Source organism: Microcaecilia unicolor, chromosome 3, assembly GCF_901765095.1.
Source record: "Microcaecilia unicolor chromosome 3, aMicUni1.1, whole genome shotgun sequence".
Taxonomy (NCBI): domain Eukaryota; kingdom Metazoa; phylum Chordata; class Amphibia; order Gymnophiona; family Siphonopidae; genus Microcaecilia; species Microcaecilia unicolor.
Genome location: NC_044033.1, coordinates 377,807,129 through 377,825,329, shown reverse-complemented (window position 1 = coordinate 377,825,329; position 18,201 = coordinate 377,807,129). Strand labels below are relative to the sequence as shown.

General features: G+C 47.7%; 1 protein-coding gene across 2 annotated transcripts in view; it reads left to right on the top strand.

Moving 5' to 3' along the window:
- Window positions 1-18,201, top strand: part of MAPRE3 (microtubule associated protein RP/EB family member 3) — a 202,983-nt gene that overhangs the window by 111,736 nt on the left and 73,046 nt on the right. The window lies entirely within an intron of this gene.

Sequence of the window (18,201 nt, the reverse complement as noted above, 5' to 3'; positions counted from 1 at the left end):
AGAGCAACCACATACTACTTGAACAGTGTTTGTTGTATTACACTGATGGAAAATGAATACACAGTTTATTAAAAAAAAAAAAAAAAAGAGGAGTGAATAGAATTGACGTTACTCATTGAAAAGGGAGTTTACACATATTTATACCTGTCTGCTACAGTCTCCCAAAAAGCAAGCAAAAGCCATTATATAGGGAGGAAGAGAGTGGCCTAGTGGTTAGGGTGGTGGACTTTGGTCCTGGGGAACTGAGGAACTGAGTTCAATTCCCACTTCAGGCACAGGCAGCTCCTTTTGACTCTGGGCAAATCACTTAACCCTCCATTCTCCGAGGACAAGCAGGCTGCTTGTTCTCACTGATGGGTGACGTCCACGGCAGCCCCTCCAATCGGAAACTTCACTAGCAAAGTCCTTTGCTAGCCCTCGCGCGCCCGCGCGCACCGCGCATGCGCGGCCGTCTTCCCGCCCGAAACCGGCTCGAGCCGGCCAGTCTTCTTTTGTCCGCACTCGGTACGGTCGTGTTTTCGCCGTGTCGAGCCCCGGAAAGTCGACCTCGCGCGTCCAATTTGTTTGAACGTGTTTTTTTCCTTCGGGAAAGCTTTGTCCTAGTCGGGAAGTGCTCCGCAAACCCCCCGCCGGGTTTCGTGTAAATCCTCCCCGTACTTCCAGCTTTTTTGCCCCGGTAAGTTTTCTTTCGTCGTCGGGGTAGGCCTTTTTTCGGCCTCGGTCGAGATTTTTTCTCCCTCTAAATTTGGTGCTTCGAATTTCGCCATTTCGGCTTTTGATTTCGCCGGCGTTATTTTTCCGCCCATGACATCGAAGCCTTCCAGCGGCTTCAAGAAGTGCACCCAGTGCGCCCGGGTTATCTCGCTCACTGATCGACACTCGTCGTGTCTTCAGTGTCTGGGGGCCGAGCACCGCCCTCAGAACTGCAGTCTGTGTTCCCTGCTTCAAAGGCGGACTCAGGTAGCGAGACTAGCCCAGTGGAACGTGTTGTTCTCGGGCTCTTCGTCGGCATCGGCACCGGGATCTTCGAGTGCATCGACGTCGTCAGCGTCCAGACCATCTTTCTCGGCCGCCCCTGCATCGAGTGCATCGAGGCATCGGGCCTCTGCATCGGCGCCGAGACATCGGATAGCTGCATCGACGTCGGTGGTACCAGGACCTCGTCTGCTGATGTCGTCGGACGGTGGTGCATCGGGTGGAGTGCAGGTGAGGGCTGTCCATTCCCCTGCTGGTGGCGGTGAGCCCTCGGGTGGGTCTCCGCCTACCCTGAGGGCTCCTGCGGTACAGCCCCCCCGAGATCGACCTTCTTCAGTCTCGGCCCCGAGGAAGCGACGGGTGGATTCGACGTCCTCCTCGTCGGTGCCGGGGAGCTCCGGTGACATGCTTCGGAAGAAATCGAAGAAGCATCGACACCGGTCTCCTCCCCGTGTCGGCACCGAGAGCTCTGGGTCGCCGAGGGATTCGGCACCCAGCAGGCATCGGCACCGAGAGGACCGCTCACCCTCTGTTCAGGAGGTGTCGATGCGCTCCGCTCTGGACAGCCCGGAACAGCCTCCACGCCCGGAACAGGTACTGACGTCGACGCCTGCATCGACCTCTCAGCCTTTCTCTACAGCCGCTCTAAACGAGAGCCTCCGGGCCGTTCTCCCAGAGATTCTGGGAGAGCTGTTGCGCCCTACCCCTCCGGTACCGGCGGTGCTTGCGCCACCGGTACCGTCGAGCGTGGCGCCGGCTGGCCCATCGCCCAGGTTGAGGTCCCCGACGTCGGTACCGCGTGCGGTACCGACCGCGGCCACCTCCCAGGAAGGCTCCCCGACTACGTCGGCGGAGGGAGCTTCGCCGATGCGGGCGAGGGAGTCTACCTCTCGACGCCCCCATCGTGGACAGGGTTCCACGGAGTCGAGCAGGGCGAGGTTGCAGACACAGGTCCGTGAACTTGTGTCTGACACCGAGGGTGAGGCCTCGTGGGAGGAAGAGGAAGATCCCAGATATTTCTCTGACGAGGAGTCTGGGGGTCTTCCGTCTGATCCCACTCCCTCTCCTGAGAGACAGCTTTCTCCTCCCGAGAGTCTGTCTTTTGCCTCCTTTGTCCGGGAGATGTCTACGGCCATCCCCTTCCCGGTGGTTGTGGAGGACGAGCCCAGGGCTGAAATGTTTGAGCTCCTGGACTATCCTTCTCCACCTAAGGAAGCGTCCACTGTTCCCTTGCACCATGTCCTGAAGAAGACATTGCTTGCGAACTGGACCAAACCATTAACTAATCCCCACATTCCCAAGAAGATCGAGTCCCAGTACCGGATCCATGGGGACCCAGAGCTGATGCGCACTCAGTTGCCTCATGACTCTGGAGTTGTGGATTTGGCCCTAAAGAAGGCTAAGAGTTCTAGGGAACATGCTTCGGCGCCCCCGGGCAAGGACGCTAGAACCTTAGACTCCTTTGGGAGGAAGGCCTACCATTCCTCTATGCTCGTGTCCAAGATCCAGTCTTACCAGCTCTACACGAGCATACACATGCGGAATAATGTGCGGCAGTTGGCGGGCTTGGTTGATGCTCTTCCCCCTGAGCAAGCCAAGCCTTTTCAGGAGGTGGTCAGGCAGCTGAAGGCGTGCAGAAAATTCCTGGCCAGAGGAGTTTATGACACTTTTGATGTTGCGTCCAGGGCCGCTGCTCAAGGTGTGGTGATGCGCAGGCTCTCATGGCTGCGTGCCGCCGACCTGGAGAATAGAGTCCAGCAGCGGATTACGGACTTGCCTTGCCGGGCGGATAACATTTTTGGCGAAAAAGTCGAGCAGGTGGTAGAGTCTCTCCACCAGCGGGACACCGCATTCGACAAGTTCGCCCGCCGGCAGCCTTCAGCTTCTACCTCTACAGGTAGACGATTTTTCGGGGGAAGGAAGACTGTTCCCTATACTTCTGGCAAGCGTAGGTACAATCCTCCTTCCCGACAGCCTGCGGCCCAGGCTAAGCCCCAGCGCGCTCGCTCTCGTCAGCAGCGTGCGAATCAGCAAGGCCCCGCGGCTCCCCAGCAAAAGCAAGGGGCGAGCTTTTGACTGGCTCCAGCAGAGCATAGCCGACATCCAAGTGTCAGTGCCGGGCGACCTGCCTGTCGGAGGGAGGTTGAAAGCTTTTCACCAAAGGTGGCCTCTTATAACCTCCGATCAGTGGGTTCTCCAAATAGTCCGGCAAGGATACACCCTCAATTTGGCCTCTCAACCTCCACATTGTCCACCGGGAGCTCAGTCCTACAGCTTCCAGCACAAGCAGGTACTTGCAGAGGAACTCTCCGCCCTTCTCAGCGCCAATGCGGTCGAGCCCGTGCCATCCGGGCAAGAAGGGCTGGGATTCTATTCCAGGTACTTCCTTGTGGAAAAGAAAACAGGGGGGATGCGTCCCATCCTAGACCTAAGGGCCCTGAACAAATATCTCGTAAAAGAAAAGTTCAGGATGCTTTCCCTGGGCACCCTTCTCCCCATGATTCAGCAAAACGATTGGCTATGCTCTCTGGACTTGAAGGATGCCTACACACACATCCCGATACTGCCAGCTCACAGACAGTATCTGCGATTTCAGCTGGGCGCACGCCACTTCCAGTACTGTGTGCTACCCTTTGGGCTCGCCTCTGCGCCCAGGGTGTTCACAAAGTGCCTAGCTGTGGTAGCAGCGGCGCTTCGCAGGCTGGGGGTGCACGTGTTCCCATATCTCGACGATTGGCTGGTGAAGAACACATCCGAGGCAGGAGCCCTGCAGTCCATGCAGATGACTATTCGCCTCCTGGAGCTACTGGGGTTTGTGATAAATTACCCAAAGTCCCATCTTCTCCCAGTGCAGAAACTCGAATTCATCGGAGCCCTGCTGGATTCTCGGACGGCTCGCGCCTATCTCCCAGAGGCGAGGGCCAACAACTTGTTGTCCCTCGTCTCGCGGGTGCGAGCGTCCCAGCAGATCACAGCTCGGCAGATGTTGAGATTGCTGGGCCACATGGCTTCCACAGTTCATGTGACTCCCATGGCCCGCCTTCACATGAGATCTGCTCAATGGACCCTAGCCTCCCAGTGGTATCAGGCCGCCGGGGGTCTAGAAGACGTGATCCACCTGTCCACGAGATTTCTCGAATCCCTGTTTTGGTGGACGATTTGCTCCAATTTGACTCTGGGACGTCCCTTCCAAATTCCTCAGCCTCAAAAAGTGCTGACCACGGATGCGTCTCTCCTGGGATGGGGAGCTCATGTCGATGGGCTTCACACCCAAGGAAGGTGGTCCCTCCAAGAAAGCGATCTACAGATCAATCTTCTGGAGTTGCGAGCGATCTGGAACGCTCTGAAGGCTTTCAGAGATCGGCTGTCCCACCAAATTATCCAAATTCAGACAGACAATCAGGTTGCCATGTACTATGTCAACAAGCAGGGGGGCACCGGATCTCGCCCCCTGTGTCAGGAAGCCGTCAGCATGTGGCTTTGGGCTCGCCGTCAAGGCATGGTGCTCCAAGCCACATATCTGGCAGGCGTAAACAACAGTCTGGCCGACAGGTTGAGCAGGATTATGCAACCTCACGAGTGGTCGCTCAATTCCCGTGTGGTGCGACAGATCTTCCAGGCGTGGGGCACCCCCCTGGTGGATCTCTTCGCATCTCAGGTGAACCACAAGGTCCCTCAGTTCTGTTCCAGGCTTCAGGCCCACGGCAGACTGGCGTCGGATGCCCTCCTCCTGGATTGGGGGGAAGGTCTGCTGTATGCTTATCCTCCCATTCCTCTGGTGGGGAAGACTTTGTTGAAACTCAAGCAAGACCGAGGCACCATGATTCTGATTGCTCCCTTTTGGCCGCGTCAGATCTGGTTCCCTCTTCTTCTGGAGTTATCCTCCGAAGAACCGTGGAGATTGGAGTGTTTTCCGACCCTCATCACGCAGGACGAAGGGGCTCTTCTGCATCCCAACCTCCAGTCCCTGGCTCTCACGGCCTGGATGTTGAGGGCGTAGACTTTGCCTCTTTGGGTCTGCCAGAGGGTGTCTCCCGCATCTTGCTTGCTTCCAGGAAAGACTCCACTAAGAGAAGTTACTTCTTTCATTGGAGGAGGTTTGCCGTCTGGTGTGACAGCAAGGCCCTAGATCCTCGCTCTTGCCCTACACAGACCCTGCTTGAATACCTTCTCCACTTGTCTGAGTCTGGTCTGAAGACCAACTCCGTAAGGGTTCACCTTAGTGCAATCAGTGCATACCATTACCAAGTGGAAGGTAAGCCGATCTCAGGACAGCCTTTAGTTGTTCGCTTCATGAGAGGTTTGCTTTTGTCAAAGCCCCCTGTCAAGCCTCCTACAGTGTCATGGGATCTCAATGTCGTTCTCACCCAGCTGATGAAACCTCCTTTCGAGCCACTGAATTCCTGCCATCCGAAGTACTTGACCTGGAAGGTCATTTTCTTGGTGGCAGTTACCTCGGCTCGTAGAGTCAGTGAGCTTCAGGCCCTGGTAGCCCAGGCCCCTTACACCAAATTTCATCACAACAGAGTAGTCCTCCGCACTCACCCTAAGTTTCTGCCAAAGGTTGTGTCGGAGTTCCATCTGAACCAGTCAATTGTCTTGCCAACATTCTTTCCCCGTCCTCATTCCTGCCCTGCTGAACGTCAGCTGCACACATTGGACTGCAAGAGAGCATTGGCCTTCTATCTGGAGCGGACACAGCCCCACAGACAGTCCGCCCAATTGTTTGTTTCTTTTGATCCCAACAAGAGGGGAGTGGCTGTAGGGAAACGCACCATATCCAATTGGCTAGCAGATTGCATTTCCTTCACTTACGCCCAGGCTGGGCTGGCTCTTGAGGGTCATGTCACGGCTCATAATGTTAGAGCCATGGCAGCGTCGGTAGCCCACTTGAAGTCAGCCACCATGGAGGAAATTTGCAAAGCTGCGACGTGGTCATCTGTCCACACATTCACATCTCATTACTGCCTGCAGCAGGATACCCGACGTGACAGTCGGTTCGGGCAGTCAGTTCTTCAGAACCTGTTTGGGCTTTAGGATCCAACTCCACCCCCCGAGGGCCCTGTTTGTTCTGTTCCAGGCTACACTCTCAGTTAGTTGGTAAATTTTTTAGGTCAATCTCAGTTATGTCCTCGCCGTTGCGAGGCCCAATTGACCAATGTTGTTGTTTTGAGTGAGCCTGGGGGCTAGGGATACCCCATCAGTGAGAACAAGCAGCCTGCTTGTCCTCGGAGAAAGCGAATGCTACATACCTGTAGAAGGTATTCTCCGAGGACAGCAGGCTGATTGTTCTCACCAACCCGCCCGCCTCCCCTTTGGAGTTGTGTCTTCCCTTGAACTGTATTGTCTTGCTACATACTGGACTGGCCGGCTCGAGCCGGTTTCGGGCGGGAAGACGGCCGCGCATGCGCGGTGCGCGCGGGCGCGCGAGGGCTAGCAAAGGACTTTGCTAGTGAAGTTTCCGATTGGAGGGGCTGCCGTGGACGTCACCCATCAGTGAGAACAATCAGCCTGCTGTCCTCGGAGAATACCTTCTACAGGTATGTAGCATTCGCTTTGCCCCATGTAAGCCGCATTGAGCCTGCCATGAATGGGAAAGCGCGGGGTACAAATGTAACAAAATAAATAAATAAATAAATAAAATTGCTAGTTGTGGGCAGTGCCAGAGGAGAGTAGAGCCCAAAAATGGCAAGTATAGGCAGATTCTCCCTACCACACAGGGTACATTTTTTTTTCCTTTCAGTCCTTCATATATTTTTGAAAGTTTCAAAAGTGCCCAATTGATGACCAGATTTCCCCTTCTATGACAGTACATATAGGACAGAAGCTGCCATTCATCCATTGTTTGCCAAAAAGAGGTCCTCTTGTTAGTGATAAGTATTCTCCTGATGGGTAGTTTGGCTAATTTTTGTTTTAGACTTTCTTAGTAAAACTGAAGTAAAAAAAAAAAATAGAGGTTGGATTTTAGCAGTAGACCAACCTTATAAAGTCAAACATGTATATTATCCACTTAGCTTTATGTGGATTTTCAGCTGAGCTATCCATTTAAATGGTGCCGCTGAAAATCTATGGTTAAAGTTAAACAGACAAGCAATCTGGTTGACTTTTATTTCTGCTGTTCTCACAATTTGGTAACGCGATACTGTGTTGCCCATTTCGGAGCTTCTAGCAAGCTTAAACAGAGCTTTGTGGAGCATGAGAGTCGCTCCACCACCCATATGAGAGTGCCTTCCCGCCTGCTGCAAAAGCACAGTTACCGCAGTTATTTTTCTACCGCAGTGAGGAGAAGCTGCTTTTGTAGCGTCTCTTCATGTCTGGTCTGGAAAAGAGCTTTTTTGGTGCCTCTCAGTGCATTTTTTCACCTTCTTTTGGTGTGCCTGTGCTCGGGTCTCCTCTCTTCCCCCCCCCCCCCCCCATATATTCTTAGGTTCAATTTTTTTCGAACTTTTAAGTTTCCTTTATTTTCTGCATCTTTAGGTCGCGTTTAGGCCTTGACTTCGTCCAGGTTTTTCCCTTGTCTTTTTCTGGTGCCTTGCCCCTTTTTGAAGCACCATCGCTTCATTTGATTTGGCTGCTGAGGTTTTCCGTCCATGTCCACTCAAGTTCCCAGTGCCTTCAAATGCTGTACCCGGTGCAATTGGACCATCTGTGGCAAGGACACTCATTCTTGGTGTCTTCAGTGTTTAGGGCCAGACTATAACCCTGCTGTGTCCTCTGTCTTCGGATGAAGAAGTGAACCCAGGTTGCCAGAGAGGCTCAACTTGAGAGGATTTTTGGAGCCAGGTCCAATTCCTCGGCATCAACTTCGAGAGCTGCACCGGCATCAGTCTGCATGGCTGCTACTGAGCCTCTTGACAGTGGGAGTTGTAGTACATCGAGTGAGTCTCCACCTGTCTCAACACTGACTGCTATGCAGAACCCCTGGGACCGTCCAGTGTCGGACCTGACCCCGAGGTGATGTGAGGATTTGACGTCGTCCTCTGCATCAAGGAACCTTGATGCCAAGCTTCGGACGAGGGCCAAGAAGCATCATCATCGGTTGTCATCAATGCACAGTGCTGAGTTCCAGGCACCCGAGAAGAGGACGCTGGGAGACTGGGCATCTAAATGGCAGATGACGTTTAATGTGAGCAAGTGCAAAGTGATGCATGTGGGAAAGAGGAACCCCGAACTATAGCTACGTAATGCATGGTTCCATGTTAGGAGTCATCGACCAAGAAACGGATCTCAGCGGCGTCGGTGGTGATACGTTGAAACCCTCTGCTCAGTGTGCTGCGGTGGCTAAGATAGCAAATAGTATGTTAGGTATTATTAGGAAAGGAATGGAAAACAAAAATGAGGACGATATAATGCCTTTGTATCGGTCCATGGTGCGACCCCACCTCTAATATTGTGTTCAATTCTGATCGCCACATCTCAAAAATGATATAGTGGAATTAGAAAAGGTACAGAGAAGGGCGACGAAAATGATAAAGGGGATGGGACACCTTCCCTATGAGGAAAGGCTAAAGCGGCTAGGACTCTTCAGCTTGGAGAAAAGATGGCTGAGGGGAGATATTATAGAGGTCTATAAAATAATGAGTGGAGTTGAACGGGTAGATGTGAAGCGTCTGTTCACGTTTTCCAAAAATACTAGGACTAGGGGGCATGCGATGAAGCTACAATGTAGTAAATTTAAAATGAATCAGAGAAAATATTTCTTCACTCAACGTGTAATTAAACTCTGGAATTTGTTGCCATAGAATGTGGTAAAGGCGGTTAGCTTAGCGGAGTTTAAAAAAGGTTTGGACGGCTTCCTAAAGGAAATGTCCATAGACCGTTATTAAATGGACTTGGGGAAAATCCACTATTTCTGGGATAAGCAGTATAAAATGTTTTTGTACATTTTTGGGATCTTGCTGGGTGTTTGTGACCTGGATTGGCCACTGTTGGAAACAGGATGCTGGGCTCTATGGACCTTTGGTCTTTCCCAGTATGGCAATACTTATGCACTTATGTACATTATTAAGTTGTTTATATGGACAAGGTACCTGCATTTCTGCAGTTCTCCGTGACTAGCCTTTATTAACGCCAGTGTTTTACACTTTGTCTTTTAGAACTTTGTTACTGCTTGCTTCTGGGCATGCTGGGAGGAGCAGAATTCCCCCTTCCCTCCGATTGTTCTCTTGAGGAGAAGGAGAGATGGAAATGTGCCTAGGTTATAGATATTGAGAGACCTGAATCTCTCCATGCTGAGGCAGTAAGCTACTGCTTGTTTTTTCCTCTCAGGGTAGAAATTCATAGTGAAGTTTTGACTGTGTGGCTGTGTGGTTACCTGTGCTGTGTTGTGGTACTGTTAGTTCTGTGTTTCAGTATTTCAAGCACTGCTCAACTGATAGTTCTCCCTTCTGGAGAGGGGATGATCACAGACTCGGACTCAATCTGTATGTACGGAGTTTTAAGCCATCTCAGCGCAACTGTGATTGAATTGTTTATCTTGTCATCAATTGTATTGAATAAAGAATTGGATCAAGGATGAGAGTCAATTCTTGGTAGCAAGCAGCTCCAGGTTTAAGCCCCTGGATATACAGAGTCAAAGTTAATGCCTTATAGAGACCAGAAGAGCCATAATGTAGCAGTAGTGCAAAGAGTACATGTTCTTTAATCATCTCAGCTACTCAGTACCTCTCAGTCAAGCTGTGTCGAGCAGGGTCTGTCTCTTCATGTTCAAGTGTACAGCGCTGCGTACGTGTAGTAGCGCTTTAGAAATAAGTAGTAGTAGTCTTTCTGTGTCAGTTTGACATTTACTTTCAAGGTGTGCGTGAGCTCAATATTGTGTGACATATGGAGGAATACATTTATAGACAACTTTGAAAGTCAACAGATGTTCTGAATTTGTCTGTATAAGCCTCCCTGTCATTGGTGTGACCCCTGACGCAGGTGCGGTAGCACTGAAACATGGCCCGTGTTGGGTCTCCCTTCAATCAAATTTGATCATTAAAAGGTTTCCAATATAAGTATTGTGTCCCTTTTGTTTTTAAAGGCCCTTTGTGCTGTTTTTTTTTGCTTGGACTTTAATCATCATCATCATCATTACATACTACAAACCAGAAAAAACCCCCAGTACCTTATTTGTATAATATATCATGTGGAACTAGCATACCATGATGTTCAAGCATGAAAAAAATTCCATCTTTTATAGCTATAGAACTATCAGTCCATAATTTCATCTCGCAGAGATATGTAGTCAAAGTAAGTTGACACCAGCTCCATTTAGAGCTAATCCATCTTACAAGGACATTATATTTGATGATCCTGATATGGGAAAGGATCGTTGATTGGAGAAGTCAAAAACACTTTATATAAATAGAGGAGTAGAACAGGTGAGGCATGATAGTTTTCCTTTCAGTTGGGCCCATGGTTCTCTAACATATTTGGTCCTATTTTTGCCAAATTACTGAACAAAACTATATGCCTGTAGTGCAGCATGCTGGTGCTCAGGCCTTAGCCTGCTCCAAGGAGGTCTCACCAGCAGACCTTTATACATGGAACTTCTGATTAACTCCATGGTTCTGCATACACCTTAATTCAGAGTCTCCAGTTACATCTTAAAGAGAAGTCCCTCTTTCCCTACAAGCATTTATATTTCAGCTTCTTTATTAGGCTTATCATTCACAACTTTGCTTCAATATATTTTCATCTCAAAAGCTTAACCTAACAACCACTTCCATCTAATTCTGAATTTGTTTTTTTCATTTAACCCACCCCACAATATAACTGCTCTTCCATGTTGGTGATAAACAAGACCTTTCGAGGGCACATCATTAGGATTTCAAAGCCCCTTAACAAATAGTTAAGCTCTGGAACTCTTTGTCGGAGGATGTGGTACCAGCGGTTAGTGTATCTGGGTATAAAAAGGTTTGGACAAATTCCTGGATGAAAAGTCCATAGTCTGCTGTTGAGACAGACATGGGATGCAACTGCTTGCCCTGGGATTTGTAGTATGGAGTGTTGCCACGATTTGGGTTTCTGTCAGGTACTTGTGACCTGGCTTGGTCACTGTTTGGAAAACAGGATACTGGGCTAGATGGACCATTGGTCTGACCCAGTATAGCTACTCTTATGTTCTAATAGAAGATCAGCACTCCTCTTTTTCACCCTTTAGTCATAATTTACTCTTCTTCATTTCTACAATGCATTAATATAGCAGAAAATCAGCTTCTGAAGCAATAATCATTCATCACATAGTTTCATCAATTACCCTACATTTCCATCTATATCAATAGAATGATACTTTTCTCCTCTTTTCTGTCCTCTCCTATTCTCTGTCCTTAGCTAAAACCAAACCTAAATTGCATGTACAGATTATTTAGAAATTCATGCCACAAATGTATTGTTAATTATCCCAGAAAAGTCTCCCAGGTTTTAATAAACTTTTATTGGTCAAATTGCAAGGGGCAACGGACACCAGTGGTTTGGAGGAATCTGGTCTAATATGGAGCAAAGACCAGTATAGCATAAAAAGCCACTGTTTGTTGAACATGTAACAAGTCTCGGGGAAGGGAGTAGGGGAGGACCAATTAAATTCCAAAGAACTACAGAAGTGAATAAACATATATAAAGTAGTATTTATTAACAGACCAAAAAACAATGATGATAAAAATTTTAAAACCAATAAAATACAAAACCAAATTGCTTGATTCAATAGTATACAGAAAAAAGTTGGTAATACACATGGAAATGTTGCCAGACTTGACACAGATCTGTGTTTTGGCTATAACACCTGCCTCAGGAGTCACAAGATCTAGGCTTTGTTTGTTTATTATGTAATTTTAGATACCACCTAATTTGTAGAACAAGTCTAGGCGGTTTGCACAAAAATCCAAATAAATAATGTAAAGGAAAAGAACCCCAGTGAAATATAGGAAAGACACAATCATTCCAAGACTCATAATAAATAAAATAAGATAATAGCTGTCTGAGTAGGATGTTAGACATCAGAACCATTTTAATCAAGTCTGTTCACCGGATTCCCCATGAATGTGTGGTGCGCTGCTAGAGAGAGGCAACCCCCTTCCGGTCCTGAGGTGAGCAGCTCTGCTCACAATACTGTGTCTGACTTCTGTATAGGCAAGTATTGTCAATGAGTCAGCATGTGTTGAGCAAAAAAAGCAGAACAATTTGCAAGCGTTTCAAGGGTTAACAAACAGTCAAGCTGTCATTTAAACCAGTGACCCACATTGCTTTGTTTTGGTGTTTGCCAGTATCAGGGATGTGGTTACATCTATCAGAACATAAATGAGATAATTACATGCAAATAAATAAAATTAATGAGAAACATGAAATAATTAAAATCAATAACATCAGTAAAACTCAATAGATAAATGAACAGCCACATTGGTGATTTCCCTGCTCTTTGCTCTCCTTCCTTTGCACTGCCTGAATTTTCCCATCCTAAACAGAAAATCTCTCCTTATTACCATACCTCCCCCACCACCCCCCATCAATTCTTTGAGTAACACAGGGAAAAATTATTTTCATGCAAATTAGTTGCATATAGCAATACTAAAACCATCTGTTCTCTATAAATTTCCCCTTGCACTATAACCCACCTTCCCACTCCATCCCAGAACACTTTTTTCTCTCTGAATGGAACTGCCCTATGGATCAAGATAGCCACTGTTGCTTTCCTATGGATCAGAATGGTCAAGTAAGAGCACTTACTCACCCATTCAGTCTTCAGTTTTGCATATTCCATATCACTAAGGTGCATCTCCTGAAGCAGCACTATGTGCACCTGCTGCTGGTGGAGTGCAGTGAGTACTTTCACTTTAAGGGAGAGTCCAAACCTCCCACATTACCACTGTCTTCTACCTGTTTTCAGGTGCCTGCACTATCTCCTTTCTGTTCCTCTTCTCTCTTTGTCTCTTCATCCAGATCCCTCCCTTTCTTCCTGTTAGCTAGTTACCATCCTTTCCTTTTACTCCACTTCCCCTAGGTACCACTTTGCTTCCTTAATCCTTCCCTTTCATCCCCGCTCCTCACCAACCCTCCCTCCAACCCCAAATTTATCATATACATTCTACCATCCTCTTACTGGTATACCTCCAATTTACCTACCTATTCACCTATGTCCCACACCTCTCTTATTTTATAACCTCCATTATGTCTTTTTCCCTTCACCATTCACTCTCCAGACACTCCAAATTTTGTTTCCTTTACACATATCCTCATGCTTCCGTCAAGTAGGGACCCTTTTTACTCCACACTTCCACCTTCTCCCACAGCCATACTCATCCATGTACATTCATATTCATAAATTCTTGCTCATCTGTGAAAGTAGTTCCTGCAGTCCTTCAGTAAAGTTTCTGACTGCTTCTTCCTTCACTGCTGCATTGGCAGTCACTCCCAAGTGGGCAGCAGTAGTGATTGATATTTTAGCTTCTTCCCTCCTTCAGAGAGCCTTAGACATTTTAAGTGACCTCCTGTATTCGTGTCATGTTTCAGGATGAGTGAGCCCTTGGACTGCGGTGGAACAGCACTGCCTGCCTGCTCAGGGGACAGACAGACTGTAGAAAGCAGTGGGTGAGTCCCTGCAGAAGGGATTGCTCCAGTAGAGGCTTTGAGGGAAGCAGGAAGCTGTACCCAGAACTGGAGTGAAGCTGTGCTGGAAGCTGAGGCTGTGCTGGAGCTGAAACCAAGACTGGAAGCAGGAGCTGATCTGGAATCAGGACTAGAAGCTGAGCTGGAAGCTGTAGCTGTGCTGGAACTGGAACCAGGATTGGAAGCAGAAGCTTTGCTGGAACTGGAATCAGGACTGGAAACAGGACCTGTGCTGGAACTGGAACCAAGGCTGGAAGCTGAAGCTTGCTGGGAGCTGGAACCAGGACTGGAAGCTGAAGTTTGTGCTGGGAGCTGAGCTGGAAATTGGAGCCAAGGCTGTAAGCTGAAGCTTGTGCTAGAAGCTGCAGCTAAAACCAGGGCTGGAAGCAGAAGCTGAGCTGGAAGCTGATGCTGTGCAGGACACTGGAACCAGGACGACCTATTGCAAGGCAGAGAAGCAGAGAGCAACAACTGCAGAAGAAGGCCCAGGGTGATGATGTCAGCGAGGGGCAGACCCGAGCAACGTCAACCTGAATCCAGCCTCTCCCAAATGAGCACACACAGCTGTCGACAGGCTGGAGGCAGGAGCAGCATGTAAGGCAGCAGGTCACGTCACAAGGGACCCCAGTGTGGAGGTAAGGGGGCGTGGGGGCGACCGTGACAGATCAGCTTGGGTTCACTGCCCATCTTCTGTTCTTCCTAAAGCAGGCCAGCTTTATTCATATCAGTGGTGTGGCTGGACCTCAGATTTTAGGTGGATCTACTGCCAAAATGGATAGGCATAATATCCTTTCTGCAGTTCCACCCCCCCCCCCCCCAAACCCCAACTTGAAATATTAAATACCTGAGCCAGTGCAAAAACTTAGTACACGCCAAGTGCCAGCAATAGGTATCGCAGTAAAGCTGCTACCTGCTGAGCTACACTGGAGGGAGGTCAGGGAGCCTTCGAGGAGGTCTTCAGCTGGCAAGGCTTGGGGGTTCTTGTCAGCTGCAGCAAGGGTGTGCCTGAACCTAAAGTGGATGGACCCTGGCCCCACCCATGGCTTCACCACTGATACATATTTTAAACCCTGAAATTACTTCTACTTATAGTGAAATGTGGACCAAATGGAAAGAGCTAACAGTACCTGACAGGCTCTTTTTGAAGCTTTGTAGTGATCTCCTTCATAATTCCCCTCCTCTGAAGCGTTACTGTTGAGATGCCATTGTAAAGCTCAACCATGACTCATTGCACTTTATGTGGCCCAGGTGATGTGCCTTGTTCAACACCAGGTCCTTTGTAGCATACCCATGTAAGCAGGCTATTATATCCTGGAACTGGTCATTGTTTCTCTTTTTATTTTTATGTCCTTTTAAGTCCCATCCTTTCCTGCTACCAGCACATCTCTCCACATATCTGTCACCACTTCTTTGCATCAACACTTCCCTAAAATATATGACTGTATAATTATGGAAAAGAATTTGGTGTACATTAAGGTGTAGGCTTCCCAGAGAACAGAGAATGGGCAGAGTGGGATCAACATTTTTAATTATATCTAATAAAATACTGTGACATTTTGGGTAGCTTATCACTGATTTGTAGGTGTTTCTTGGAATCTGGGCGACATTCTTCTTTCATTATCTCTATAATCAAGTAAAATGAGTTTATCTTATCGGGCAGACTGGATGGACCATACAGGTCTTTATCTGCCATCTCTTTCTCTCTCTCTCTCTCTATATATATATATATATATATATATATATAAAAGAGGTGATCTTATATGTGGGACATAGATGGCTGATTTTGGGTGGGCTTGAGCCCAAGGTAGGTGGGCACAGAATTCACCTCATTGCTCTGCTCTTTGCCCCTCCCCCTGTCTACAAACCCAAAATATTAAATAATTGAGCTGACGGGGATCCCCATACCCCGCAAGCTAAAGACTTACTCCTCCTTGGGAACCCGGCAGCACTTGCCTCGAGCTGATTCATGAACAAAAACTGAGCATCTGCATAGGGGCCAGAGTTGGTGTCAGATTGAGGCAAGTGCTGCTGACTGGAAGATCGCTGACTGCCCAAGGAAGAGGAAGTCTATTTCCTCTGTATTGTTGTACATTCTAACTTCTTGAAGGCTGCTGCTCTATTTCATTTAAAACATAACATCTTTTCCAATCTTATAATGCCAAAAAATTACTGTCACAGAAGAGCACTACTAAAATTAGTCTGTGTGATAATTCTACCCCATTTAACAGATTTTCAAAGCAAATTGTTTTCATAAAATTTGGCACACTTGATGTTTTTCCAATCCAAATTTTGAGGCTTTGTGAAGTTTGGCTTTACAATACCAAAGTGCTAATATAAGAATAGCTATACTGGGTCAGATTAATGGTCTGCCGAGCCCAGTATCCTGTTTCCAACAGTGGCCAATTAAGGTCACAAGTACCTGACAGAAACCCAAATAGTACATTCCATGCTACCAGTCCCAGGGTAAGCATTGGCTTCCCCATGTCTGTCTCAATAGCAGATTATGGACTTTTCCACCAGGAATTTGTCCAAACCTTTTTTAAACCCAGACACACTAACCGCTGAAACCACATCTCTGGCAACAAGGTCTAGAGCTTCTAATTCGTTGAGTGAAAATATATTTCCTCCTGTTCATTTTAAAAGCAGTGTCCCCTAGTCTCAGGAGCATAGGAAGCCCAGTGTGCACCCTGTGTGACACACCAAGGGAAGCCGATAGAAGGGGCACAGTTTTCATGCCTCAGCTTCCCTTTCACCCTGTGCAGCTGCACTACTAGCACATAGCTTGAAACACTGTGTTAACAGGGTTCAAATTGTATCACAGTGATAGAGAGGATCAAATTGGAGGTGCGCTTTATGTTGAAGATGGAATTGAATCAGATAAAATAAACATTCCTCATGAGACAGATAGCAGTGTGGAGTCATTATGGATAGAAATTACATCTGTGAAGGGAAGGAGTATTCTTGTAGGGCTGTACTGCCATCCACCGGGACAGAACGAACAGACAGATGAAGAAATGTTTACATAGATTAGGAAAGCTGGCAAATTGGGCAATGCTATTTACACCAGGGAGTGCCAGGGAGATAAAATTTCTAGATGTAATAAAAGACTGCTTCTTGGAGCAACTGGTCTAGTAACCAATGACGGGGAGCCATTTTGGATCTGGTCTTTGGTGACTTGCAGGGCATAGTGTGAGAGGTGGCGATGTTGGGTCCCCTGGGAAACAGTGATCATAACATGATCAAGTTTGAGCTACTATCTGGGATGAACCTGCAAAGCAGATCTACTGTAGGTGCATTTAATGTTTTAAAGGGCAACTATAATAAAATGGGGAAAATGGTTAAAAAGAAACTAAAAGTATCGGCTGCAAAGGTTAGTATGCTAAATCAGGCGTGGACGTTATTCAAAAAAATACCATATTGGAAGCTCAGTCCAGATGCATTCCACATATTTGCAAAGGTGAAAAGAAGAGAAAACGTCAGCCAGCATGATTAAAAGGTTAAGTAAAAGAGGCCATTACAGCCAAAAGATTGTCATTCAAAAATTGAAAAAGGACCCAAATGAAGAAAATAAGAAGCAACATAAGCACTGGCAAGTCAGATGCAAAGCATTAATAAAGAAGGCTAAAAGGGAATATGAAGAGAAACTTGCCACAGAGTCTAAAACTCACAGTAACAACTTTTTCAGGTACATCAGAAGCAGAAAGCTTGCGCGGGAATCGGTGGGACCGTTAGATTACAAAGGAGCAAAAGGGGCGCTCAGAGAAACTGAATTAATTCTTTGCTTCTGTCTTTACGGAAGAAGATGTAAGAGATCTGCCCTTACATCTATATAAATAATTCTCACCTCCAACGTTCTGAAGCTCACTCTGTGGCAGGGAAACACTGAAGCCCTGTACTGTTGGTAGGCTATGCTGTCAGCACCACTCACTCTCACTCATAGACCTGCCCTCAGCCACGCCCCATCCAGACATAATTCACAACCCCAACGTTCTAATGAAGCCTCCAACATTTCAACGTTCTAAATTTGTAGTTGTGTAGATCCCATGAGTGTCTGCCCCGCCCTCACATCAAACGTGATGACGTTAGAGCGGAGCACAGACACTCAATGAATCAAGGAAGCCTGTAGGTTAATCTCAGTTTCCACTCCCCAACGTAGCCGTCATCCCCATACACTCAAAACCAAACAAAATCGCCGCTGCACCCCGTCCCCCCGCCCACAGTCCCCCTCACCCACCCTCCTGCAGCTGCTCGCTCACCGTTCCGCCGCACCCCCTCTCCTCTCTGACTCTGGCCATGCAGCAGGACGATTACTACACACGAGTGGAAGTGACCCAGTCAACTACACTGTAAGCAAGGAAGCCCATTGGTTAATCTCCGTTTCCACTCCCCAACACAGCCGTCATTCCCATACACTCAAAACCAAGCACACCTAGGAGCTGCTGATCCACGTTGTCATTTTTTTTTTCTTCTTACATCTGAAACACGTCTAAAGCTGTTTCTACTGGATAAACTGCGCCTTAACAGGTAAAGGACAAAAGGTTTTTGTTTTTGTTTTCTTACTACACACCTTTTTAATTTATTTGAAAGCTACCCATCTGTACATATGAATATCATGAAATCTAAATTTAATATCACTAAAACAGC